Below are 27229 nucleotides of genomic sequence, written 5' to 3' on the forward strand. Positions count from 1 at the left end.
ACTCAGTCATTAGAAGTGTGCCTAGATCACTGCCTGTCACAAACACCTTCATGTTGGAAGGGCATAACAAGTGGGGTTTCACGGGGGTTTGTTTTGGGCCGTTTCTGTTCAATATCTTCATCAGTGATTTAGATATCGGCATAGAGAGGATGATTATTAAGTTTGCAGATGATACCAAGCTGGGAGGGGTTGCAAGTGCATTGGAGGATAGGGTCAAAATTCAAACTGATCTGGACAAACTAAAGAAATGGTCTGAGGTCAATAGGATGAGGTTTAATAAGGACAAATGCAAAATACTCCATTTAGGAAGGAACAATCAGTTTCACACAGAGAGAATGGGAAGCGACTGTCTAGGAAGAAGTACGGCAGAAAGGGATTTAAGGGTCATAGTGGACCAGAAGTTAAACATGAGTCAACAGTGTGACACTGTTGCAAAAAAAGCAAACGTGATTCTAGGATGCATGAACAGGAGTGTTGTGAGCAAGACACAAGAAGTCATTCTTCCGCTCTACTCTGCGCTGATTAGGCCTCAGTTGGAGTATTGTGTCCAGTACTGGGCACCACATTTCAAGAAAGATGTGGAGAAATTAGAGAAGGTCTAGAGAAGAGCAACAAGAATGATTAAATGTCTAGAAAACATGAGCTCTGAGGGAAGGCTGAAAGAACTGGGCTTGTTTAGTTTGGAAAAGAGAAGACTGAGAGAGGATATCATCTTGGATAGTTCTCTGAAGACATCCACGCAGTGTGCAGCGGCAGTCAAAAAAGCAAACGGGATGTTAGGAATCATTAAAAGAGGGATAGAGAATAAATCGGAGAATTTCGTATTGCCCTTATATAAATCCATGGTACGCCCACATCTGGAATACTGCATATAGATGTGGTCTTCTCATCTCAAAAAAGATATACTGGAATTAGAAAAGGTTCAGGGAAGGGCAACTAAAATGATTAGGGGGTTTGGAATGGGTCCCATATGAGGAGAGATTAAAGAGACTGGGACTTTTCAGCTTGGAAAAGAGGAGACTGAGGGGGATATGATAGAGGGATATAAAATCAGGAGTGGTGTGGAGAAAGTGAATAAGGAAAAGTTATTTACTTGTTCCCATAATATAAGAACTAGGAGCCACCAAATGAAACGAATGGGCAGGAGGTTTAAAACAAACAAAAGAAAGTTCTTCTTCACACAGCACATAGTCAATCTGTGGAACTCCTTGCCTGAGGAGGTTGTGAAGGCTAGGACTATAACAGGGTTTAAAAGAGAACAGATAACTTCATGGAGGTTGAGTCCATAAATGGCTACTAGCCTCTGTTTGTCAGAGGGTGGAGATGAGTGGCAGGAGAGAGATCGCTTGATCATTGCCTGTTTGATTCACTCCCTCTGGGACACCTGGCATTGGCCACTGTCGGCAGACAGGGTACTGGGCTGGCTGGACTTTGGTCTGACCCAGCATGGCCGTTCTTATGTTCTTATGATACGATAGCGGTTTTCAAGTATCTCAAAGAGTGTTTTGAGAAGGAGGATGATAGGACAAGAAGCAATGGGCTTAAATTGCAGCAAAGGAGATTTAGGTTGGGCATTAGGAAAAACTTCCTATCTGTCAGGGTGGTGAAGCACTGGAATAAATTGCCTAGGGAGGTTGTGGAATCCCCATCTCTGGAGATATTTAAGAGTAGGTTAGACAGGGATGGTCTAAGTGCTTGGTCCTGCTGTGAGAGCAGAGGACTGGACTCGATGACCTCTCGAGGTCTCTCCCAGTTCTAGCATTGTATGATTATTTCAGGCAGAGCACCGGCTTGCCGCAGCATAGGCCTTCACCATTGCATCACCTCACTTTGGAAAGCGGCTAGAACCGGCACATTTCCCTTGATCTCCGTTGTCCAGCTGAGGCAAGAGGAGACGTTTGTGTCTGTAGATGCAACACAAAAGCAATGAGAGGAGACTTAGCAATCAAGAATGGGAAATGAGGCAAGCGTCCCAGGGCGTGTTTAGCTGGAGGGGGGCTGTTTCACCCTCGCCCAGGTTCTAGCGCAGTAGAAGTTCAATGCTCATTTGGTTTGCTCGGCCCTGGTGGGGGCAGGTTCCCAGCTGTTACATAATAATGAGCACAGGCAGTACGGAGTGACAGGCAATTTCCTGTGATGGGTTGTTCCGGGTGAATCTTTAGAACCTGAAACCTGCCTGGTCGGTGGGAATATGATCTAACAGCTTTGCCCTAAACTGAGAGGGAAACTTGGCTCAGACACGCACTAGAGTGCGATTTAGGGCAAGGCCCTTAAACTCTCTGGACCAGATTCCCCTACATCCAGCTGCCACTCCACCATAGGTCACTCCCTTAGACCCCTGCCACGCAAAACTGGGGAATGGGTGACGTGTAGCCAGCTCCCACTCAGGATTTCTTTAGGATGGGGGAGTTCTCGGTGTCTCCCAATGTACCCCCATCAAAGGCCTTGTGTGCAACAGCCAAACCGACCCGCAGAGCTATTCCAGAATAGCTCCCCGGGGGAACAGTCTAGTCTGGAATAAAAGTGGCTTCAGAAACACCTAGGGTATGTCTAGACTACTTGCCTCTGTCTCCAGAGGCATGTAAATTAGACTACCTGACATAGTCAATGAAGCGGGGATTTAAATATCCCTGGCTTCATTAAAATAAAAATGGCCACCATGCTGTGCTGGCACAGCACGGCAGTCAAGATGCGGATCAGTCGACAAGGGAAGCCTTTGCCGACCAATCCCTTATGCCTCGAGAAGTGGTCAACAAAGGCTTCCCTTATCAACCGCTCCGCGTCTTGACTCACGCGCTGTGCCGACGATCCGCTGAGCCGGCACAGTGCGGCGGCCATTTTTATTTTAATCCAGGGAGAGTTTACACACGCGATTCTTTTCCCCAGGTAATTTAAGTGTGAAACATCATCCTCAAGTAAACAGGCGTTAAGCAGTTCCATTGTGAGGAACCTCTTTGAGCTTGTGTATTGACCTAAGCCAGTGGGTCCAGTGAATGACAGCCAGAGTTAGTTTTTAGGATTAGCTCGAGAGCTCCAATGCTGGGTGTGGTGCTTGGCACAGGCAGGACCCCAGCAGGATGCCTGCGGCTGCCAGGATTATAGGGCTGTAAACAGAAGGGCTCGACTCATCAGGTCGAGGAAATACACAAAGCCGAAAGAGATATAAGCCCCCATTTCTTACCTGACCTGGCCCATCCTGCCCTAGTAGAACTGAAATATGTACCTTGGCTTATAGCTCACTTGCAACCCGGACCAATAGGACCAAGCGTGGTTTGGGGGCCTTGTCGTACTGGATCGATGGCTGATTTGGATCCAGGTTCCATTTATACAAAAGGCCTGACGGTCCCAGTGAGAGAGGACGCGCACGGGGTGCCCATGTGGCTGCATTCTGTTGATGCGAGTGTCTGGGCCACAGGCTATGCAGGAGACCTTCAGGCCTGGGTTGTTTAGACCCCCCACAAGCTTCCCAAGAACTGAAAATCCAGCATTTACTCACTGCCAGCCCCCAGCCCCATTCCCTTGACTCAGTTTGCCCCTTATTTCCAGCTCTCGCAATTTTGTACTGAGCTTCGTGCTACATAGAAGCATTGTGTTTTCCTGAAAGCTCCAGCTCCTGGAATCAAGTGGAAACGGGATGATTTCCGCTTTCGTTCGAGCAGGAAAACTACGTTTCTAAACCCTCCAGGCAGGGGAGAAAGCTTCAAGCAGCACAGAGGACTTCACTGGTCTTCAGGATGTTGGCGAAAAGCTGCCCCATCCATTTCCATTCTAATAGACCCAGGGTTATAGAGTAACTCAGCACAGACACCAACTTTTCCAGTGTGGTGGCTGCAATTCATAGAATCCTAGAAGATTAGGGCCGAAAGAAACCTCGGGAAGGAATCTGGACCAACCTGATGCTCAGAGCAGGACCAACCCCAACTAACATTTTGTGGCATCAATCTTGTACCCAGACCACTGTGACACAGGAGTGTGTGTGGACCTCACCTGCTGAAGTTGAGACTGGTCCTGCCTTGAGCAGGGGGCTGGACTTGATGACCTCCCGAGGTCTCTTCCAGCTCTAGGATTCTGTGATTCTAAGAAGGCAAGTCAAAGGACACCGAATCTATAATTTTTTTACCTACTCTTGTGATTTGATTGCCAATCTCATGCTTTTTTGGTGAGCCCAACTCACGGAGTTTGAACATCTGTCTGTGCCTGTCCCCTCACACCCCCGCCACTGCATCTTGCAGGGAGAGCCATGAAAACCATAGGGGACATGAACAGGTGATAGGCCTAATTCGGCCATCAGTGGCGCCCCTGAGGCGTAAGAGCAGGCCGACGGGTAACACAAGTGTTTCAGTGTTACTGTTTGCTCGCGCTACGGGCAGGACATCAGTCTGCTCGTCTGCCTGCTGCCTCCTCTGCTTTGCACCAGCCGCCCGCGTATTGATGCCGCTGATTATCTTCAGAACACCCCCAGAGCCTCCCCCCAGAGGGGGCGCCGTGTTCGTCTGTCTCTGCAGAAACAACCAGGAGTCCTGGGGCACCTTAGAAACTAACCGACTGATGAGGGCAGAAGCTTTCGCAGGTAAAACCCGCTTCATCAGATGAATTGGAATAGACGTGACAGGGATGTGGATAGGTGCTGGTGTGGAAGAGGTAGTGGGGGGAGTTGTAGTTCCAAAGAGTACTACCGGGGGAAGCAGATGGACCCTGCTCTGTCTGAGAAGTGTCAGGCCTGCCCCCGAGTGAATTTACCCCGACACCAAATGAGAGACGGTCCTGGGTTGAAAACATCCCCAGTCATTCTAAAAGGGTCTAAAAGGGTGTCATAAGGAGGAGGGAGAAAACTTGTTCATCTTGGCCTCTGGGGATGGAACAAGAAGCAAGGGGCTTAAACTGCAGCAAGGGAGGTTTAGGTTGGACATTAGGAAAAAGTTCCTAACTGTCAGGGTGGTTAAACACTGGAATAAATTGCCCAGGGCGGTTGTGGAATCCCCATCTCTGGAGATATTTAAGAGTAGGTTAGATAAATGTCTCTCAGGGATGGTCTAGACAGTATTTGGTCCTGCCTTGAGGGCGGGGGGCTGGACTCGATGACCTCTCGAGGTCCCTTCCAGTCCTAGTATTCTATGATTGGTTCTCAGCCATGCTAGAGCTGCGGGAAAACAGCCTTCTGTGCTGGAGAGAAGCAAAGAGCTCATAGCACTGGAGGTGTTTGCTGCAGGCAGAATATCTCTTCTGCCTCCTGTTTGCTCCTGATTTCAGTCGGAAATTCCTCGTGTCTCAGGGCTGATTGGGACCAGTTAGTTCTCTCTAGCCATGCTGGGTAGCTGTGACCGGCCAGCTCAGTCCTGCCTCTGTTTCACTGCCCGGAGGAGGGCCACCAGCACTTCTGTTGTGCAGTCATGTCTGTGGGGCATCAGACGTGGCAGGAAAACTCCACTTTGTACCACGGGGCTTCCTCTGGCTTGGAGACCCTGCAGCATCCCTGTATTTCACTCCAAACAGTGAACCTCTCATTAGGGTTGCCAGATGGTTTCAACAGAAATACCGGACACACTTGACATGACATCACAATCTATATTACATCTGATTTAGAAAATACCGGACAGGTCTATTTTCTCATTTACATTTTCTCAATTTGTTTCCCGAACAGAAAGCTCAAGTACTGGACTGGCTGGTTCAAAACCGGACACCTGGCCTCCTTACCCCTCCTCCTTAATGTAAGATTCTGGGGGTTGTAGTCTGACAGGCCTGTATTTAGAGCAGGGGCAGGGAACCCTTTTTGGGCTGGGGTCTACTGACCCACAGATAAATCAGTTGGGAGCCACACACAAGTGAGAAGCCAAAAAACTTCAAAAACCCAGGGCCTAGGGGGGCTCAGGTTAGTAGATTTTGTGTGCTCTCGCCCCACAGGAGAATGGGGGGGGCTGGAGCAGGCTCCCCCATGCTGGGAGGGTGGGAGCCCAGAGCTTCAGGGGCCAGATCCAGGCAAGCCAGGGGCTACATCCGGCCCCCGGGCCTTTAGGTTCCTCACCTCTGACCTCACCTCACCTCCAGTTGTGAGCCTAGGTCTGGAGGGACACAGTAGCAGCCCTGAAACTGACAAGAATGACAGCCAACAGTGTAATAGCATAGGATACGTCTAGCCTACAAGCTTTTGTTGACAGATACTGTCGACAAAGCAACTGTCGACAAAGAGCGTCTAGACTACATCCAGTTCTGTCGACAAAGCAAGCCGCTTTGTCAACATGACAGTGTGGACACAAAGGACAGTGTAGATGCAATAATGCCTTCTGTGGACAGAACTCTGTCGACAAAAGGTGTTATTCCTTGTAGAATGAGGTTTACTGCCGTCGACAAAACTGCTGAGTTCTGTTAACGTTATGTTGACAGAATTCGGCAGTAGTGTAGACGCAGGCATAGTTTTGCTGACAAAAGTCCACTGTAGTCTAGACATACCCATAGGCTACGTCTACATTGGCCCCTTCTCCGGAAGAGGCATGTTAATTTCCAACTTCAGAATAGGGAAATCCGCGGGGTATTTAAATATCCCCCGTGGGATTTAAATAAACATGGCCGCCGCTTTTTTTCCGGCTTGGGGATAAGCCGGAAAAAAGCGTCTAGACTGGTGCGATCCTCCGGAATAAAGCCCTTTTCCGGAGGATCTCTTATTCCTACTGTGTCCCTCCAGACCTAGGCTCACAACTGGAGCAGTGAAATTGACAAGGAAGTCCATTTCAGGCCGAGTAGGCTCCCTGCTGAGAAACTAAGCCTGCACCTGGCTCATCATTCAGACTGTCATCCTAAGGTGCACGGGGGACTCCAGCTGGGCCCCACAGAATTGTCGGTGCCCCATACTCCACTGTCAGTGCCCCACTTCAGTCGGTGCAAACGCTCTTGGTGAGGACACACACCACTGGCAGGAGGAGGATAGCAGAGACCCCACCAGCAGCTCAAATTAAAAAATTAAAGTTGACCTAATTTTGTAGTGTGAACAAGCCCTCCCATTCATTTCACTTGAGGTCTGAGCAGTTACCTCCATTTTTTGTCCAGCTGGTAACAGCCTTGCAAAAGTGTCCCGAATATGTACTGGCCCAGGGACAATCCCTAGGCACTAACCCTTCCCCTCCTGAGCAAACCAGTAGAACTCGCCCATCGCAAATAATGACGTGCCCTCAGCCAATTGAGGGGGTGGAATTACACAAGGCTGCGTCACACTGGTGGTGTGCTCCGAACCGGCTCTCACTTTGTCTTCCTTCTCAGCCGCTGCGAGGCTCGTTTGCATGAACCAAGAGCGCAAAGGCAAACGAAGCACCACCCTGAGGAACTAATGTAATCCGCCAGCGGGCACAGGCCTCACGTCACAGACACTGCTGGACTGCGTCCGAAGGCAGTTCCATGCCTCCAGGAAAGTGCTGAGAACCCCTGAACTGAACAATGATGGTGCAACGTGGAAATTTCTTATCATTCGGGTAAATTTCTTATCATCCTGGGCCCTGGTTCACGGTGAGGCGGGGGATGAAATGATCCAGAGGCTGCCACCGTTGGTTTGTTGGTGATTGTGCAGCAGGGATAGATCATCTCCTGCCGGATCAGCCGTGTCACAAGAGACCTTGGCTGCAATGGCACACGGCCCTGCCATGCTGGGAAAGGGGGCAGCGTTGCCTAGCAGGAACAGCCGGCCAACACGTGGGCAGGCGACTGCAGGCGAGGTGCGCCAAGGGCCTTAGGCACCAACCTGCCTTGTGGGGTATCCAACGGCCAGGGGCCACTGACATTCTCAAAACCACGGCTCAGCTGCTGCCGGACCTGGGAGGCAGCGGAGTTTCTGCCGGTGGGCACAGGCAAAGCAGAGAAATCCTGACATCCCACCTCCCACCCACACAGCAAACGAGCCGCTTGCACCTCACGCCCTAGCCCTGGTGGCCTTCGCACAGGTGGCATTGACCTGCTGATCCTGTAGGCATTGTCAGGCATCCACTGGGCTGGTCCCAGAATACCCCGTAGCCAGGGGGCCCGGGCTCCTTTCAGGGAGGTCAGAGACCTCGGTGCAATCCTTTCTGCAGAGCAGGGATTTCAACCTGGGTCTCCTGGCACCCTGGGAGTTCTCTGCCCAGTGAGTCGGTGGGTGGGGAGAAAAGGCAGCCTGGCTTAGGCTCCAGGAGTCGGCTCCCAGCTGAGAGAGGCTCCGGTAGGTGGAAGGTGGGTGTCTATGCACCCGTGGGCTCGGGGCCGTCAGCCCTGCCCCTTTCCCCACTCGGCCTGCTGGCTGCTGAGACTGGCTCCCTCTCCGTAGATGTACGGGGAGCCTGCGCCCCGAATGCACCGCTGGGCATTGCAGGGGGGCCGGGCCCATCAGCAAGGTGGGGGGAAGGCGCAGCTCCGTGCTCCCGGAAGGGGCGGGGCCTCAAGCAGAAGGGGCGGGGCCAGGCTGCCAGTCCTCTGCACCGCTCCCACCCCCAAGACTGCAGCTCCGCAGGGGGCTCCGGCGGCGATTTAAAGGGCCAAAGGCGCTGGCCACCGACACAGCCACAGTAGCAGTGGGAGCTGCTGAGAGACCCGGGACCCTCAGAACCACTGGGCCCCGGGGACCACTGCCCCTTTTGCCCCCCTCCCCCATCAGCGGGCCTGGGACTGTACGGGGGCATGTCGGAGCTGGGGGGTGCAGTGCTGTGCCCTGCGGTGCCGGAACCCCTTTGCTCACCTTTGCCTCTCTGGCTACATCCCGCTGGGCGCCAGGCTGGACCACAGGTGGCTCTTGCACCCCCCGCCAGCTGAGACAGCCCCTCCCCCGGTGGCGGCCGGGTGGACGCAAGGGAGAACGAGCGGGCGCCCCACCTGGCTGACACCTGGCTGAAGTGTAAGGTTCTGCATTTAGGGATTAATAACAAGCATTTTAGTTATAAGCTGGGGACACATCAGTTGGAAGTAACAGAGGAGGAGAAGGACCTCGGAGTCCTGGTTGATTATAGGATGACTATGAGCCACCATTGTGACATGGCCGTGAAAAAAGCTAATACGGTCTTGGGATGGATTAGGCGAGGTATTTCCAGTAGGGATAAGGAGGTGCCATTATACAAGGCATTGGTGAGACCCCATTTGGAATACTGTGAGCAGTTCTGGTCTCCCATGTTTAAGAAGGATGAATTCAAACTGGAACAGGTACAAAGAAGGGCCACTCGGATGATCCGAGGAATGGAAAACCTGTCTTATGAAAGGAGACTCAAGGAGCTTGGCTTGTTTACTTTAACCAAAAGAAGGCTGAGGGGGGACATGATTGCACTTTTAAAATATATTAGAGGGATAAATACCAGGGAGGGAGAGGAATTATTTAAGTTTAATACCAATGTGGACACAAGAACAAATGGATATAAACTGGCTAGTAGGAAGTTTAGACTTGAGATTAGACGAAGGTTTCTAACCATTAGAGGAGTGAAGTTCTGGAACGGCCTTCCAAGGGAAGTAGTGGGGGCAAAAGATCTATCTGGTTTCAAGATTAAACTAGATGGGTTTATGAAGGGGATGGTTTGATGAGATAACAGGATCTTGGTAACTAATTGACCATTCATTATCAGTGGGAAATAGGTCACTGGAGGGATGATAGGAGTTACTATAGAGAACTTTCTGGGTGTCTGGCTGGTGAGTCTTGCCCACATGCTCAGGGTTTAGCTGATCGCCATATTTGGGGTCGGGAAGGAATTTTCCTCCAGGGTAGATTGGCAGAGGCCCTGGAGGTTTTTCGCCTTCCTCTGTAGCATGGGGTACAGATCACAGCTGGAGGATTCTCTGCATCTTGGGGTCTTCAAAGTATTTGAAGGCTTCAATATCTGAGATATAGGTGAGAGGATTATTCTAGGAGGGGTGGGCGAGATTTTGTGGCCTGCACTGTGCAGGGGGTCAGACTAGATGATCATAATGGTCCCTTCTGACCTTGGAGTCTATGAGTCTATGAGTTTCCCACCGCCCCGGCTCTCAGAGATGAGCTCCACGAGCCATCATGGACGTCAGGAGGATTTTTTCTAGAGCCCCATGGGCGGGGGAGGGGGATGCTGCAACTCCCAGGCAGGCGCCAGCCTGCCCTGGTGAGACAGGTCACCCCGGCGAAAAGGGGGAGATGGGGCCATGGGTGATGGGCCAGCCCCAGGCAGCTTGGCCGGCTCGTTCTTCCCCCTGCTTGAGATGCAGCGGGCCAGGGCCAGGAGGACGAATTACCCAACCCCGGATGACCTGCAGCTGCGGCGTCTCTCCCTTGTAGCATCCCAGGGCCGGGGGGCAGGAGGGGAGCTGTCCTGTGGGGCCCAGGGAGCTCAGCTCTGCCCCTGGCCCATTGGCTGCGCGGAGCTATGGGCAGTGCATGGCACGGGTTTGGGGCAGCCGGCCAACGGGAGCTGTGGGAAACGGTGTCCCGGTTCCTGCCACTTCCCGCAGCTCCATGGCCAACGGGAGCTCTGACCAGCTGTCCCTGCAGACGTGCAGGTAAAGGAAGCGTCTGGCAGCCCGCCAGGGGCTAACCCTGACGAACCGCATCCAGTGCAGGGTTCACTGTGCGTTGCTCATCCCTGCTGGAGTCTGATCAATCGTATAACGAAAGGCAGAGCGCTCCCCCAGCTAACCCCAGGAGCAGAGCTTTCCGAAAAACACTCAGTCTTGGTGTTAAAACGGTCAGGGACGGAGAACCTGCCATGCCCCCGATTGTTCCAGTGCTTGATTGTTCTAGCTCCTAAAAACATACACCTGGTTTCCAGCCTCAATTTGTCCAGCTGCCCGTTCCAGCTACTGGCTCATGTTAGACCTTTCTCTGCTGGATCCACGTGCCCAGTATTAAACCGTTGCTCCCCAGGCGGGTGCTCACAGTCCTTGGCCAAGTCACCCCTACCCCATCGCTTCGCTCAGCTAAACACCTGGAGCGCACTGGAAGGCCGGTTTCCTAAGCCTTTTGTCTGGTGTCACTGAGTGCGACGGGAGAGAACAGATCCCCACCACCCTGACTACAGTACAATAGCAAGGACTCCGTGCTCTGTGACGGGATTGCTTCATTGTCAGAGGGTTGCATCACCGGGTGACAAACAGGAGTGCAGACGTCCCTGGCTTAAGCAATCCCCATGCGCAATCCAGGGATGCGCGCCAATGAGCTGTGACAAAACAAAAACCGGAGCGGGCCGGATCATTTGGGGGCCTGATCTTGCTCTTCCCCGGGTGAAAATCTGGAGTAACGTCACTGATATCAGAGGAGCAACCCTAGCAGAAAATGGAGGGCCAGGCAGGAGAACATGGGTGTTGAATAGGTGGCGGAGGGAGACGGACAATGTGGGAGGAGCTATCAGGTTTTGCGTTGACTGTGCTACTTGGGGGATAGCTAGAGGGTACCAGTTTCAGAGGCACCTAAGTGACTTAGGTGCCTGCGTTCACATTTTCCTGCGGAAAGGTATTTGGGTGCCTACTAAGATTTCCAAAAGTGCCGACAGCATGTGGGTGCCAAATTCCCATCGCTTTGTACGTCTCACTGGGCCCTTTGCTGCCTCTTTCGGTGCCTAACTACCTTTGCAAATACGGCCCTGACCAATCTTCTGAAAATGAGACGAAGATGCTTTTGAGGAATGCGCCTGACGAATCAGCCGGTGGGTGTTAGTCATGGGCGGCGCATGGAAGAGCTGCAAAGCCAGAGAAATCCCACGTGTGGGGCAGTGATCAGAGCAGGGGGGCTGGGAATCAGCGCTCGAGGGATGAAATCAAAGTCCATTGGAGTTTTGCCATTGACTTCAATGGGGCCAGAATTTCATCCCAAGATGTTACCCCTGCTTTGCATGTGATGCTTTCAAATGAGGGCTGTGCGGGACTGATGCGGCGCCCAGTCATTCCACGGCGTTAGGCTAAATTGCAGCCTGTTTGGCCACCAAACCGCTTTGTGCCCCGCCTCTCCAGCTGTCGAATAACAACAACCTGTCGCTGCCTTGCACCGGTTGCTGTCATGCCTAATAAACCTTTCCAAGGTGCTTTGAGATCCTCCCAATCCAGGCGCTGTGGGAATTGCGAAATGTGACATATAATTATTACAAACCAACTAGAGAGGCCGGTTATTTGTTTGCCAGCCCTGCGGCTCAGAAGATGGCCTGCCAATTTAGGCTGCTAGAGAAGCAGAGCCCAGTTCACCCACAGTGGCAAATGGCTAGTTTGATGACTATTATTTAACATTTGTATGCAGTGCACATCCCACACGTGCATATGGGAACCCACTGGAGATTGGAGGGCATTTGCAACGGAGCACATAGGGTACCAGTGTTCACAGTGGGTACGTCTACCCGGCGGAGCTATTTCAGCACACCGCCGATATCCCGAAATAGCTATTCCACATCTTAAGAGCAAGCCCATTATATCGAAATATAACAGGCTCTCCATTCTGACGTCCCTGTAAACCTCATTGCACGAGGGATAAGGGACGTTTCGGAATAGTGCCTTATTTCAAGGTAAGGGTGCTGTGTAGATGCACCCAGTGTTGATCAATAACTAGTAATTATGAATGTTACATATTGTTGCTGTTATTATTACTGACGTGCCCATAATGGTCTATGTACTTTCCAAACCCAGAGCCTAAAGTAGCTTGCAATTTAAGAGGACAAGCAACATCAGAGAAAGGGGGCCTTATACGCCAGGGAGGGAGAAAAGCTACGGAAGCTAAAGGACACTGCTGTGCCAAGACCAAAGGGGGATAAACTAGACTGGGGGTACATTCAGATTGGAAATGAGATGCAGGTTCCTAACCAGCAGAGGAGGAAGGTTCTGGAACAGCTTCTTGGTAGGAGTAGAGAGGGCAAGAAACCTACCTAGCTTTAAAATGGAGCTTGATAAATTTATGATCTTGATTATTTGGTGGTTTTGCCTGAAATAGCAGGGACTAGAGTCAATGGCAGGTCCCTTCTTGTCCTATGTTCCCAGGAGAGATGGATAAAATGTATGATTAGAGAGAGAGAGAGAGAGAGAGAGAGAGAGAGGCTATGTCTACACAGCAGGGTTATTTTGGAGTAACGTTATTCCAAAATACCAAAGAGTGCGTCTACACTACAAGCCATTATTTTGAAATAATGTCGAGCTGGAGGACTTCTTACTCCAATTCCTGTAACCCTCATTTCACGAGGAATAAGGGAAATCGGAGGAAGAGTGTTCTTCCTTCAACTTCCTACTGTGTAGAGAGCGCTAAAAGTTGAATGAAGCTATTTCAACTTAGGCTATGAAATTGACAAAAGCGGCAAGGAGTCCTGTGGCACCTTATAGACTAATTGCAGTGTAGGAGCATAAGCTTTCGTGGGCAAAGACCCACTTCGTCAGATGCATGTAGTGGAAATTTCCAGAGGCAGGTATAAATATGCAGGCCAGAATCAGGCTGGAGATGACGAGGTGGATCCAATCAAGGAGGATGAGGCCCACTTCTAGTAGCTGATCTGGAGGTGTGAATTCCAAGAGAGTGATTAAACAAAGACTGTGAATGGTTTGCTAACTACAAAAGCAGCTTCTACTCTCTTGGAATTCACACCTCCAGATCAGCTACTAGAAGTGAGCCTCATCCTCCTTGATTGGATCCACCTGGTCATCTCCAGCCTGATTCTGGCCTGCATATTTATACCTGCCTCTGGAAATTTCCACTACATGCATCTGACGAAGTGGGTCTTTGCCCACGAAAGCTTATGCTCCTACACTTCAGTTAGTCTATAAGGTGCCACAGGACTCCTCGCTGCTTTTGCAGATTCAGACTAACACGGCTACCCCTCTGATACTATGAAATTGACGTAGCTCAAGTTGCATAGCTTAATTCGACTTGTGCCCTGATGTGTAGACGTGCCCACAGAGTGTATGGAGATAGATAGATAGATAGATAGATAGATAGATAGATAGATAGATAGATAGATAGATAGATAGATAGATAGATAGATAGATAGATAGATAGATAGATAGATAGATAGATACTCCACTTCCTCTCTACCTCACTATTATGAACTGGAAGTGTCTTGCAGGTATCATGGTAGAACCAGGTTGTCAGTAGGAGCCTGAAGAAGAACGGATAGTGGTTTATGTTTTAATGCAAAGCAGGTGTTCCATGCATAAGAAACCACATGGATGAAAGCTCTGATGTATGGGTGTTTGAAACTGATTTCATTGGCAGAGCGCAATAGACAGGCGGTGATGGATTTAGAGAGGAGGTTGGACAAATGGGGAAGGAAGTCATTTGAAGGGCATTGAAGGTGAGGATGAGAATCCCAGAATCATGGAACTTGAAGATACCTTGAGAGATCATCTAGTCCAGTCCTTTGGACTATTATCTAGATCATCCCTGACAGGCGTTTGCCTAATCTATTCTTAAAAATCTCCAGTGACAGAAGATTCCACAACCCCCCTAGGCAATTTATTCCAGCGCTTAACCACCCTGTCAGTTACGATGATCTGACCTAAATCTCCCTTGCTGTAATTTAAACCTCAGCTGTTAAGGGGAACGATTTATCACCCTCCTTTTTATGACAGTTTTTATGTTCTTGAAAGCTGGTACCAGTCCTCTCTTTTCCAGACTAAACAAATTCCGTTTTTTCAGTCTTCCATCGCAGGTCAGATTGTTTTTTGACTTTTAATGATTTTTGTTGCTCTCCTCCAGACAGTCTCCAAATTTGTCCACATCTTTCCCAAAGTGCGGTGCCCAGACCTGGACACAAATACTCCAGTTGAGGCCCCACCAGTGCTGAGCAGAATGGAAGAATTAATCCTCATGTCTGGCTTACAACACTCCTGTTGATAGACCCCAGATGGATGTTTTGTTTTGTTTTGTTTTGTTTTGAAATAGTGTTATGCTGCTGACTCATATTCATTTGTGATCACTATGTCCCCCAGAACCTTTTCTGTAGGACTCCTTCCTAGATAGTCATTTCCCATGTGCGTATTTTGCAATGATTCCTTCCTGTGTGGAGTACTTTGCATTTGTCCTCACTGAGTTTCATCTTGTTTATTTCAGACCTTCCCTCCAGTTACTCTCTATACCACTATCCACATTATTTATTAAATATCAAACAGAATTGGAGCCATACCTGATTCCTGTTGGGACCCCGTTTGCTATGCCCTTCCAGCTTGATTGTGAATCCCTGATCGTTATTATCTGAATACACTTTTTCCAATCAGTTGTGTACCCACTTTACAGTAGGTTCATCTGAGCTACATTTCTCTAGTTTGTTTGTGAGAAAGTCATGAGACAGTATCAAAAGCCTTACAACAGCTGAGATATATCGCATCTACTGCTTCCTCCCTGTCCTCAAGGCTTATTACCCTGACTAAGAAGGGCAACAGGTTATTTAAGTGATTTATTCTTGACAAATCCACGTTGACTGTTAGTTATCACCGTATTGTCTCCTAGGTGCTTACAAAGTGACTGTTTGATTATTTGCACCATTATCTTTCCAAGCACTGATGTTAAGTTGACTGGTCTATAATTCCTGGGTTGTCCTCATTCTCTTTTTTATACCTAGATCTGATATTTGCCCTTTTCCAGGCTTCAGGGATCTCTCCCACCTTCCACAAGTTTTCAAAGATGATCGTGACTAACACAGAGCTCTCTTCAGCCAGCTCCTTCAGTATTCTAGGGTGTAACTCAGTGGTCCCCAACATGGTGCCCGCGGGTGCCATGGCACCCGCGGGGGCATTTGTGTGCGCCCGCCAAGTGCTTGGGGCTGGCCTGGCCCTGGGCACGTGGCACACGCATGGTGCCGGAGCCGGCCCCGGGCGCATGGCGCACGGTGAGCGCCGGCCGTGCTCTGGGCACGTGGCGCTTGGAGGAGGCGCCGGCCCCGGGCGCGCGGCACTTGGGGGGGAGCTCCGGCCCCGGGCGCGTGGCACTTGGGGGGGAGCTCCGGCCCCGGGCGTGTGGCGTTTGGAGGGGCGGGGCGCTGGCCCCGGGTGCGCGGCACTTGGGGGGGGGCTGGCCCCGGGCACGTGACACTTGGGGGGGGTGCCGGCTCCAGGCACGCAGCGCTTGGGGTAGGACACCAGCCCCGGGCGCACGGCTCTTGGAGGTGGCCCCGCCCCCGGGAACGCTGATATGGGGGGGCCCCGTCCCTGGGCGTGCAGCTATGGGGGGCCCCGCCCCCTGGCGCCTGGCAGGCGAACAGCCACGCCCCCTGGCGCCCTGCAACCTCCAAAGGTTGGGGACCACTGGTGTAACTGATCAGGCTCTACAGACTTGAAGACAGCTGCTTTTCTAAGGAATTCTTAGCTTGTTCTTTTCCAGTTGTACCCAGATTCTACCCTACGTAAACCAATGTTGGCCATGTTAGTCATCCAATCACTGCTAACTTGTTAGCGAAAACCGAAACAAAAAATGCATTTAAAACTTCAACCATTGATATTATTGTCTTTCCCTCCCGATTGAGTAATGGGCCTACCTCGTCACTGATCTTTCCCCAGCTTCTCATGTATTTGTAAAATGTTTTCTTGTTATTCTTTAGGTCCCTAGCTAGTTTAATCTTTTTTGGCCTAGGTCTTTCTAATTTTGTGCCTACAATTTGATCCGTCCACTTCTTTCTGGCAAGGCAGTCAGCAGTAGATACCTACCATGACATCACTATTGTTTTTCACACCTTTTTATCCTTACCCAGCAACTTTCAACAGTTCTGCCTCCCACTTCTAGCTCAGCCTCAGTGTGAGTGTGTACATCTAATAAATAAACACAGCTATGACATAGTTGGCATCACAGAGACCTGGTGGGATAATACACATGATTGGAATATTGGTATAGAAGGGTACAGCTTACTCAGGAAGGATAGGTGGGGGAAAAAGGGAGGAGGTGTTGCCTTATATATTAAGAATGTACACACTTGGACTGAGGTGGAGATGGACACGGGAGACAGACTTGTTGAGCTCTGGGTTAGGTTCAAAGAGGTAAAAACAAGGGTGATGTCATGCTAGGAATCTACTCCAGACCACCTGTGCAGGCAGAAGAGGGGGATGAAGTTTTGTGGTGGGGATGGGGGATTTCAACTATCCAGACATCTGTTGGTAAACTAACACAACTGGGCACAGACTATCCAATAAGTCCTTGGACTGCACTGGAGACAGCTTTTTATTTCATAAGGCTGAGAAAGCTACGAGGGGGGAAGCTGTTCTAGATTTGATCCTAACAAATAGGGAAGAACTGGTTGGGAATTTGAAAGTGGAAGGCAGCTTGAGTGAAAGTGATCATGAAATCCTAGAGTTCGTGATTCTAAGGAAGGGTAGAAGGAAGAACTGCAAAGTAGAGAAAATGGATTTCAGGAAGGCAGTTTTTAATAAACTCAGAGAGCTGATAGGAAAGGTCCCATGAGAAGCAAGACTAAGAGGGAAAACAACTGAAAAGAGTTGACAGTTTTCTAAAGGGACATTATTAAAGGCCTAAAAGCAAACTATTCTGCTACATAGGAAAGAAAGAACGTATGGCAGGAGACCACCTTGCATCAACCAGGAGATCTTATATGATCTAAAAAGCAAAAAGGAGTCCTATAAAAAGTGGAAACTAGGTCAAATTACAAAGAATGAATATAAGCAACAACACACGAACGCAGGGGCAAGATTAGAAAGGTAAAGGCACAAAATGAGCTAAATGTAGCTAGAGGCATAAAAGGTAACAAGAAGATGTTCTACAAGTGTATTAGGAGCAAGAGGAAGAAAAAAGACAGGGCAGGCCCATGGCCCAGTGAAGAGGGAGAAACAGTAACAGGAAACTTAGAAATGGCAGAGATGCCTAAAGACGTCTTTGTTTCAGTTTTCGTCAAGAAGCTGCATGGTGACGGGATGCCTAACATAGTGAATGCCAGTGGAAATAGGGTAGGTTAAAAAGTTGAAATTAAAAAAGAACAAGTTAAAAATTACTTAGAAAAGTTAGATGTCTTCAAGTCACCAGGGCCTGATGAAATGCATCCTAGAATACCTCAAGGAGCTGATAGAGGAGGTATCTGAGCCTTTAGCTATCATCTGTGAAAAATCATGGAAGTCAGGAGAGATTCCAGAAGACTGGAAAAGGGCAAATTTAGTGCCCATCTGCAAAAAGGGAAATAAGAACAACCCAGGAAACTACAACCAGTCAGTTTAACTTCTGTGCCAGGGAAGATAATGAAGCAAGTAATTAAGTAATCTGCAAACGTCTGGAAGAAAATAAGGTGATTGGTAATAGCCAGCATGGATCTGTAAAGAACAAATCATGTCAAACCAATTTGATAGCATTCTTTGATCGGATATCAAGTCTTGTGGATAAGGGAGAAGTGGTGGACGTGGTATACCTAGAATTTAGTAAGGCATATGACACAGTCTCACTTGACCGTCTTATCGATAAACTAGGGAAATACAACCTAGATGGGGCTACTATACGGTGGCTGCATTACTGGCTGGATAACCATTTTCAGAGAGTAGTTATTAACAGTTCACAGTCATGCTGGAAGGGTATAACAAGTGGGGTTCTGCAGTGATCAGTTTTGGGGCTGGTTCTGTTCAATATTTTCATCAATGATTTAGATATTTGCATAGACCCGTGGTCCCCAACACGGTGCCCGCGGGCGCCATGGCGCCCGCGGGGGCATTTGCATGCGCCCGCCAGGTGCTCGGGGCTGGCCTGGCCCCGGGCACATGTCGCACGGTGAGCGCCGGCCCCGGGCGCGCGGCGCTTGGCGGGGGGAGTGCCGGCCCCGGGCGCGCAGCACTTGCGGGGGGGAGGGAGCGCCAGCCCCGGGCGCGCGGCGCTTGCGGGGGGGAGGGAGCGCCGGCCCCGGGCGCCCTTGGAGGGGGCACCAGCCCCGGGCGCGTGGCTATGGGGGGGCCCCGGGCATGCAGCTATGGGGGGGCCACCCCCGGGCACGCAAGTGTCCCCGCCCCCTGGCGCCCGGCGGGCGAACGGCCACGCCCCCTGGCGCCCGACAACCTCAAAAGGTTGGGGACCACTGGCATAGACAGTATGCTTATTAAGTTTGCAGATGATACCAAGCTGGGAGGGGTTGCAAGTGCTTTGGAGGATAGGGTCAAAATTTAAAATGTTCTGGACAAACTAGAGAAATGATCTGAGGTCAATAGGATGAAGTTTAATAAGGACAAATGCGAAGTGCTCCACTTAGGAAGGAACAATCAGTTTCACACATACAGAATGGGAAAAGACTGTCAAGGAAGGAGTAGAGCTAAAAGGGGTCATCGTGGATGACAAGTTAAATATGAGTCAACAGTGTGACACTGATGCAAAAAAGCAAACACGATTCTGGGCTGCATTAACAGGAGTGTTGTGAGCAAGACACGAAAAGTCATTCTTCTACTCTGCTCTGCACAGATTAGGCCTCAATTGGAGTATTGTGTCCAGTTCTAGACACCGTATTTCAAGAAAAGATGTGGAGAAATTGGAGACGGTCCAGAGAAGAGCAACAAACAATATTAAATGTCTAGAAAATATGAAGTCTGAGGGAAGACTGAAAGAATCGGGCTTGTTTCGTTTAGAAACGAGATGACCGAGAGGGGACATGATAGCGGTATCTAAAAGGGTGCTACAAGGAGAAGGGAGAAAAATTGTTCTCCTTGGCCTCTGAGGATAGGACAAGAAGCAATGGGCTTAAACTGTAGCTAACAAGGTTTAGGTTGGACGTTAGGAAAAACTTCCCAACTGTCAGGATGGTGAAACACTGGAATAAATTGCCCAGGGAGATTGTGGAATCCCCATCTCTGGAGATATTTAAGAACAGGTTGGGTAGACATCTATCAGGGATGATCTAGATCAGGGCTACTCAACTTTGGAAGCCCCAGGGGCCAGAATGATACTCACAGCACATACCGAGGGCCGCACCTTAAGTGTGGTTGCATAGACATGCAAATATATATATGCAAATAGCTTCTTTCACACTGATGGGCATGAATACAAAGCACTTCCCACAATGCCCTGGTGTTCCTGGCATCTCCCTGGGGGGGCTAGAAACACCAACACCCTGTACCGTCTGTTCCAGCCAGCCCGTCCGCTTGTGTCTTTCAGTGCTCAACCTGCCTGGGAGACGCCTCACCGTTGTGGAGCGTGTTCCCAGTGGAGGCCGTGTTCAAAGGATCCCACCTGCAGGCCACGTGTTGAGCCCCGTGGAAACCCAAACCGCAGCGTGGGCCAGAAACAAATGGACTGCAGGCCGCATGTTGAGTAGCCCCGATCTAGATGGTGCTTGGTCCTGCCGTGAGGGCAAGGGATTGGACTTGATGACCTCTCGAGGTCCCTTCCAGTTGTAGAATTCAATTATCTTTGCTGCACAAGGCAACACCTCCTGCCTTTTTTCCCTACCTTTCCTTCCCGAACACGTCTCCCTCTCTACCTTTATTCCAGTGATGTGAACTATCCCACGAAGTTTCTGTGGCGCCAATTATGTTGCAATTGGGATTATTCACTAGCATTTCTGGTTTTGCCGGTTCATTCCTCATACGTCTTGCGTTAATGCCCAGCCATTTGAGGTGTTCATTGGATTTCCCCTCCATGTTCCCTCTCCTCTCTGCTTTGTCCCTGCTGTGATTACTCATGTTCCCTCCCGTTTCTAACCCTTCCGCCAGATCTCCGTGTTCTGGATCTATCTGTGGGCTTTTGTCTCCCATGGATCCTATGTTAGAGCCACCTCAGTAGGTTAGCCAGTCTCTGTCCAAACACACCCTTCCCCTTTCTTGGTAGGTGGACCCCATCGCTGCGCCGCAGGATGGAACCGTATCCCATGGTGAACGAAGCTGAGGGCCCCTTCCATGCATGTGCCACCAGGATGTGTCTGTCTTGGCCAAGGGTCCTTCCCCATGACTAGAAAAATGAATCAGAACGCCACCCGCACCCCCACCTCCCTCACCCTCCCTCCATGAGCCTTCTAGCACTTCTGGTCTGTTCAGGGTCAGACTAGCAATGTCATTAGTGCCCACGGGACTGGTTGGCCGTCTGGGGACTGGGCGATCCTCAGTAATCCTTCCGTAACGTGTCAGGTGTGGGCCCCGGCAGGCAGCCCAGCTCCCCAGATAAGAGGTCGGGCAAACACATGGATGCCTCTGTCCCTCACAGATGTGAGTCACCAACCACCACCCCCTTTGTTTTCCTCGTGGGAGTGGTGACTGTGATCCTCCCAGCCTGGAGATTCCTCCCAGCTAGAATGACCAGACTGGTCCATCTAGCCCAGGGGCCTGTCTTCCAACAGTGGCTGATGCCAGGTGCCCAAGAGGGAGTGAACAGGAATCATCACGTCACCCATTCCCTGTCACCCATTTCCAGCCCCTGACAGAGAGGCTAAAGACACCATCCTTACCCATCCTGGCTAATAGCCCTTTATGGACCTATCCTCCATGAATGTATCTAGCTCTTTGCTGAACCCAATTAAAGTCCTGATCTTTACAACATCCTGTGGCAAGGAGTTCCACAGGTTAACTGTTCCGGGGGTTTTGTTTTGTTTTGTTTTTGTTTTTTTGTGCAAAGAAATACTTCCTTTTGTTTGGTGTAAACCTGCTACCTCTTAATTTCATTTCATGATCCCTAGTTCTTGTGTTATGGGAATACGTAAATAACTTTTCCTTGTTTACTTTCTCCACCCGTCATGATTTTATAGACCTCTATCATTTCCCCCCTTAGTCTCCTCTTTTCCAAGCTGAAAAGAGTCTTTTTAATCTCTCTTCATAAGGCAGACGTTCCAAACCCCTCATTTTTGTTGCCCTTTTCTGCACTTTTTCCAAAGCCAAGGTATCTTTTTTGAGACAAGGCAACGCAGTATGCAAGTATTCAAGATGTGGGCGCACCAAGGTTTTGGACAGAGGCTATACAATATTCTCTGTCTTATTCTCTATCCCTTTTTCGATGATTCCTGGCATTCGGTTTGCTTTGTTTGACTGCTGCTTGGGGGGAGTGTTCTTATCCCTCCTTGCCAGGACTGCCAGCTTTCTCCCTGCAAAGGAGCCGTTTTCTGTCCTCGTTGGTGCTACCGCAGCCCTCTCCCGCTCCTCCCGCTCGCTCGCTTCCTCAGCCTGGAGGTCTCCACAGGCGTGTTTGCAAGCAGCTGGAACCTGACAGGGTAGAGAATGGGGAGGTGCTGAAGGGCTCAAAGAGAGGGACACTGAGGTCAGGGGTGTTTTGTAAGGCGGGGAGGGGCTAAGTTCCCTGTAAGTTGTGTGCTCACGCAGCTGCCTATTTAGCGCTACACTGGTGCGCCAGAACCCCATCCAGGGACCTGCTGTAGCCAGGGAAGGACTGTCTCTCTCCCAGCCCCCGTCTAGCCCAGCCTCCAGCCCACAGTGGCTTGAACCCGGCACGTCTCCCCTCGCCCTATCCCAACCGTGGCCCGGGCAGCCCGGCCCTGGAGTCCCTGACACACCCGGGGCAGCTTGGCCGGGATCTAGCTGCATTGCCAGGATCTGCCATGGCTGAGGCAGCCTTTCCCCAGTTCCAACCCAGCCTCAGCTGCAACCTGTGGGGGCCAGGGGAGGGACACCTGTCCTGTGGCCCCAGCCCTGGAGCTGCCACACTGGGGAGGCGCCCTTCCCCCTCCCGCCCAAATGCTGCAAGGAAAGAGAGCTGTGGGGAGGGGGGTCCCTCCTTCATCCCAAACACCTCGACCTGGTCTCGCCCCAGAGCCTGCACCCTCAGGTGCACCTCAACCCTCTGTCCCAGCCAGGAGCCCCTCATCCCCACCCCAGAGCCTGCACCCCCCAGGTTATGGACCCCTGGGCAAGGTGTGGGGGGGCCTGGCTCCACTCTCCCGGAACGGCTAGGGCCAAAGGTGAAGGGGTGGGGCCAAGGGTGAAGAGGGTGGGGCTGAGGGCTGAAGGGGCGGGGCTGAGAGAGGAAGGGGCGGGGCTGAGGGCAGAAGGGGTCGGGCTGAGGGCTGAAGGGGCGGGGTTGAGGGCTGAAGGGGCGGGGCTGAGAGAGGAAGGGGCAGGGCTGAGGGCTGAAGGGGTGGGGCTGAGGGCTGAAGGGGCGGGGCTGAGGGCAGAAGGGGTGGGGCTGAGGGCTGAAGGGGCGGGGCTGAGGGCTGAAGGGGTGGGGCTGAGAGAGGAAGGGGCGGGGCTGAGGGCACTGGCCCTCAGCACTGCCCAGAGCATTATGTGCCCTCCCCCCAGCCTTTAGCGCTGCCTGGGGCACGTGGCGTGGCATTTCGACAGCAATTTAAAAGGCCCCTTTTGCTCCCACCCCTGCCCCAGCTGGAGCCCTAACTCCCCTGCACCCCAGCCCTCTGTCCCAGGTCTGAGCCCCCTCCCGCACTCAGAACCCCTTGGCCCCACCCCAGAGCGGGGTGGGTTTTGTTATGTGCCCCAATATGAAGGTGGGGTGTCACACATCCCCCCATGTGAGTGCACTGGGGAGCTCAGCAGCCACCGGGAGGAGCGTGAGGAGGTGGTGTGGGAGAAAAGCAACAGCTGGATTGGGGCAGGGTTCCAGAGGAAGCTGCCCAGAACCTGGCTAAGAGCGCAAGCCACGGATCTTTTAGTGCTCCCTGAATAACAGGAAAATTCACCGCACTGGCCATCTTCCTCGGAACCCACCGGGACCAGCCTGGGGGGGCTGGAGCGCCAGCATGGACTCCCCAATGCTGGGAGTGTCCTGAGACTTGGGGGCCGGATCCAGGCAAGCCAGGGGCCAAATCTGCTGTACCCCTGCTGTACCCCTGCTGCAAGGCTTCCTAAGTCAGTAGCAATGGTAGGGAGGCCCCACTTCAGCAGTATAATTTTACACCGCTGGGATGCGGCCTTTCACCCCCCCCCCCCCCCCGACCTGAGAGCCACCCGCGAATGCATTAGATCGCCCCAAGAGGAACAGCCATTTGGTGGCAAGGAGGAGTATGGCCTAGTGATTACAGCTGGATTCTGGGGCGTGTTTTTTTTTTTTCTTCCAGCTCTGACACTGACATACCCCCTGGCCTTGGGGAAGTCACTTAGCCAGTAAGTGCCTGGATTTCCCCTATATGCCAGGAGGGTTGTGACATTTGGTTAAGCCCCAGACCTGTGCCAGGTTGGGGCTGTTTCCTGCTTCCTGTTTCAGAGCTGGGGAAATGGGGCGGCAGAGACGTAGCGTGACGTGCGTGAGACTAGTCAATGTGAGAACTCACATGTATCCTGTCCTGCCTGCTGACCGGCACCTTTCCTCTGTGCCCGGCACACACTCCTCTCCCTACGCTGCTGTCCTGGGAGGCAGGCAGGCTGGACGTGGGCGCTGATGACACAGGCTCCTGGGTGCCCCCACACACCGTGAGCTCTCCCAAGCCCCACTCCAGTGTCTGTACCCCTAATCAGAGCCCTTACACCCCAACTCTCTGGCCCAGCCCTGAACCCCTCAACCCCACCCCAGAGCCCGCACCCCCAGACAGCACCTGCACACTCCTGCACCCCAACCCTCTGCCCCAGGCCTGAGCCCCTCTACCCCACCCCAGAGCCCACACCCCCAGACAGCACCCACACACTCCTGCACCCCAACCCTCTGCCCCAGGCCTGAGCCCCTCTACCCCACCCCAGAGCCCGCACCCCCAGACAGCACCCGCACACTCCTGCACCCCAACCCTCAGCCCCAGCCCTGAACCCCGCGCCCCCAGACAGCACCCGCACACTCCTGCACCCCAACCCTCTGCCCCAGCCCTGAACCCCTCAACCCCACCCAGAGCCCGCACCCCCAGACAGCACCCGCACACTCCTGCACCCCAACCCTCTGCCCCAGACCTGAGCCCCTCAACCCCACCCAGAGCCCGCACCCCCAGACAGCACCCGCACACTTCTGCACCCCAACCCTCTGCCCCAGGCCTGAGCCCCTCAACCCCACCCCAGAGCCCGCACCCCCAGACAGCACCCGCACACTCCTGCACCCCAACCCTCTGCCCCAGACCTGAGCCCCTCAACCCCACCCAGAGCCTGCACCCCCAGACAGCACCCGCACACTTCTGCACCCCAACCCTCTGCCCCAGGCCTGAGCCCCTCAACCCCACCCCAGAGCCCGCACCTCCAGACAGCACCCGCACACTCCTGCACCCCAACCCTCTGCCCCAGGCCTGAGCCCCTCAACCCCACTGCAGAGCCCGCACCCCCAGACAGCACCCATACACTCCTGCACCCCAACCCTCTGCCCCAGGCCTGAGCCCCTCAACCCCACCCCAGAGCCTGCACCCCCAGACAGCACCCGCACACTCCTGCACCCCAACCCTCTGCCCCAGACCTGAGCCCTTCTACCCCAGCCCCACCCCAGAGCCTGCACCAGCTGGAGCTCACACATTCCTGCACCCCAACCCCCTACCCCAGGCCTGAACCCCCCTCCCACTCTCAGAACCCCTTGGCCCCACCTGCGCAACATGAATATGAAGGCGATGCATATCGCCTCCGTGTCCGCACTCACCTCCACACTGGTGCGCAGAACAAAATTCATTCCACCCGGGGGTGGGGAAAACGAGGGCGATCACTGCCACCGAGCAACGCTGAGCCCGAGGTTGTCACCTCACCGTGACCCGGCAGGGCCAGGCTCCATCATTCGGGGAGAGCGAGTGCCTGGAAGGCAGGTAGGTTTGTCCCCTAGGCTTTGGCAAGTGTCTCTTCTGCGCCTCTCACAGACCGAGGGGCCAGCGTTCCCAGAAGCTCTCAGGGGCAGCGCCCAACGGATCGAGTTCTTCTGAGCATCAGCCGCTTTTTTCAGTGCCTCTTTGGGAAATCAGGCCCCAGGGCTGTCGTGTCCCCGCACCGGGGTCGACTCTTGGGTGCCCGACACGTACCGTCGGGGCCCAATTGTGGAATTCGACTCCTTCCACCTCCGCCTGCGGCTCCCCTGCGCCGAGGCTCGGAACTGGAGCGTTTGCAAACTCAGGAGCCGAGACGCCTGCCCGAGGGTTGGTCTCACTGGGGCTGCCGGGGGGGCGTGATGGACAGCGGGGGGGAGAGACACCAGGACGCTGATGCACACAGAGGTGGGAGGTGAACTGTCGAGGCCTGAGCCTGGCCAGCGGGGGAAAAGCCAACAGGCCGCAGCATCTGGAGCTGTTGCACATGGAGGGGCTCCCAGACCCAGGAGGGACAGGTGCGGTCTGGGGCCGGCTCTTACCCAGCCTCACCAAAACCACAGGCAGCAGGCCAGGGACTGCCGGTCCCTACAGGGGACGCTCCCGACCGGGCGCAGGTTGGAGCAGGCGGGGGCCGGGTGCAGTGAGGGAAGCTGTCTCCACCACGGCCCCAGCTGCGTTTCCCCTGCGTTTGGAGCTCACCCTGGGAGATCAGACCGTGGCCAGCAGCCTCCGGGTGCCAAGGGAGCGTCTGAACCTTTGGTTGCCTCCAGCTTTGCTTAGGGCCTGGGATAACGGCCACACCGTGGGGCAAGACAGGCTCTCTCACTAACACGCCCACATAAGAACATGAGAACGGCCACACGGGGTCAGACCCAAGGTCCATGTAGCCCAGTGTCCTGTCTGCCCACAGCGGCCAGTGCCAGGTGCTCCAGAGAGAATGAACGGAACAGGGAGTCTTCAATTGATCCCTCTCCCGTCACCTATTTCTGACAAACAAAGGCTGGGGACACCGTTCCTACCCACCCTGGCCAATAGCCATCGATGGACCTAACCTCCTTGAATTTATCTAGGGTTGGTTTGTTTGTTTGTTTGTTTTTTTAACCTTGTTAAAGTCTTGGCCATCACAATATCCTCTGGCAAGGAGTTCCACAGGTTGACTGCGAGCTGCTTTAAAAAAAAACCCTTCCTTTTGCTTGTTTTAAACCTGCTGCCTATTAAGGACTAAAAAGGATTGTAGTGACCCCGCTTGCTGCATGGGATGTGCGGGTGGAAGTCCCAGTGAGGACTCAGGATGGGGACAGGGCGCAGGCGAGGCTAATCCAGGTGTTCCGACTTGCCCGCCAATCACCCAAGTCCATTCAGCAGGCAGGGAATCCATGTCCCCAGGTGCCTGGCACCCTCTGTCAGCCGCTGGGCTGGTGTTGGGAGGAATTCATACGCCTGCCGGCTTGGGCCTGTCCGACATATTGCTGCCCGGGGACGTGGATGTTCAGCCTCTACCCAGTTTGCCATGACTGTTGACTCGAGTTTGGTAGCTGAGGGAGAACAACCTCAGCTAGTGAGCTTCCTGCAGCTCCCAGAACCCAGCCCCCAGGCTGGGAGAATTCTGCCTCGGTCAGGGGTGCTCCGGGCCGGGTGGTGTTTGCAGAGCTCTGGGGAGCCCACCGCTGGAACGGCAGGGAGCAGGAGGGCTGCGGCTCTGCCCCCCGGCACACGGTGCATGCACAGCCCTGCCCCCC

At 52.7% G+C, this 27229-nt stretch overlaps 1 long non-coding RNA gene across 1 annotated transcript in view; it reads left to right on the forward strand.

The window, feature by feature from the left end:
• LOC112545775 (uncharacterized) overlaps positions 1-22686 on the forward strand; it is a 35803-nt gene extending 13117 nt beyond the window's left edge. Inside the window, exons 3-5 of the long non-coding RNA XR_012905008.1 lie at positions 5642-5708; positions 7252-7460; positions 19991-22686. This is a non-coding gene — a long non-coding RNA (uncharacterized LOC112545775). The remainder of the gene's footprint in view (positions 1-5641; positions 5709-7251; positions 7461-19990) is intronic.
• Positions 22687-27229: the final 4543 nt, after the last annotated feature.

This window comes from Pelodiscus sinensis, chromosome 6 (genome assembly GCF_049634645.1).
Source record: "Pelodiscus sinensis isolate JC-2024 chromosome 6, ASM4963464v1, whole genome shotgun sequence".
Taxonomy (NCBI): Eukaryota; Metazoa; Chordata; order Testudines; family Trionychidae; genus Pelodiscus; species Pelodiscus sinensis.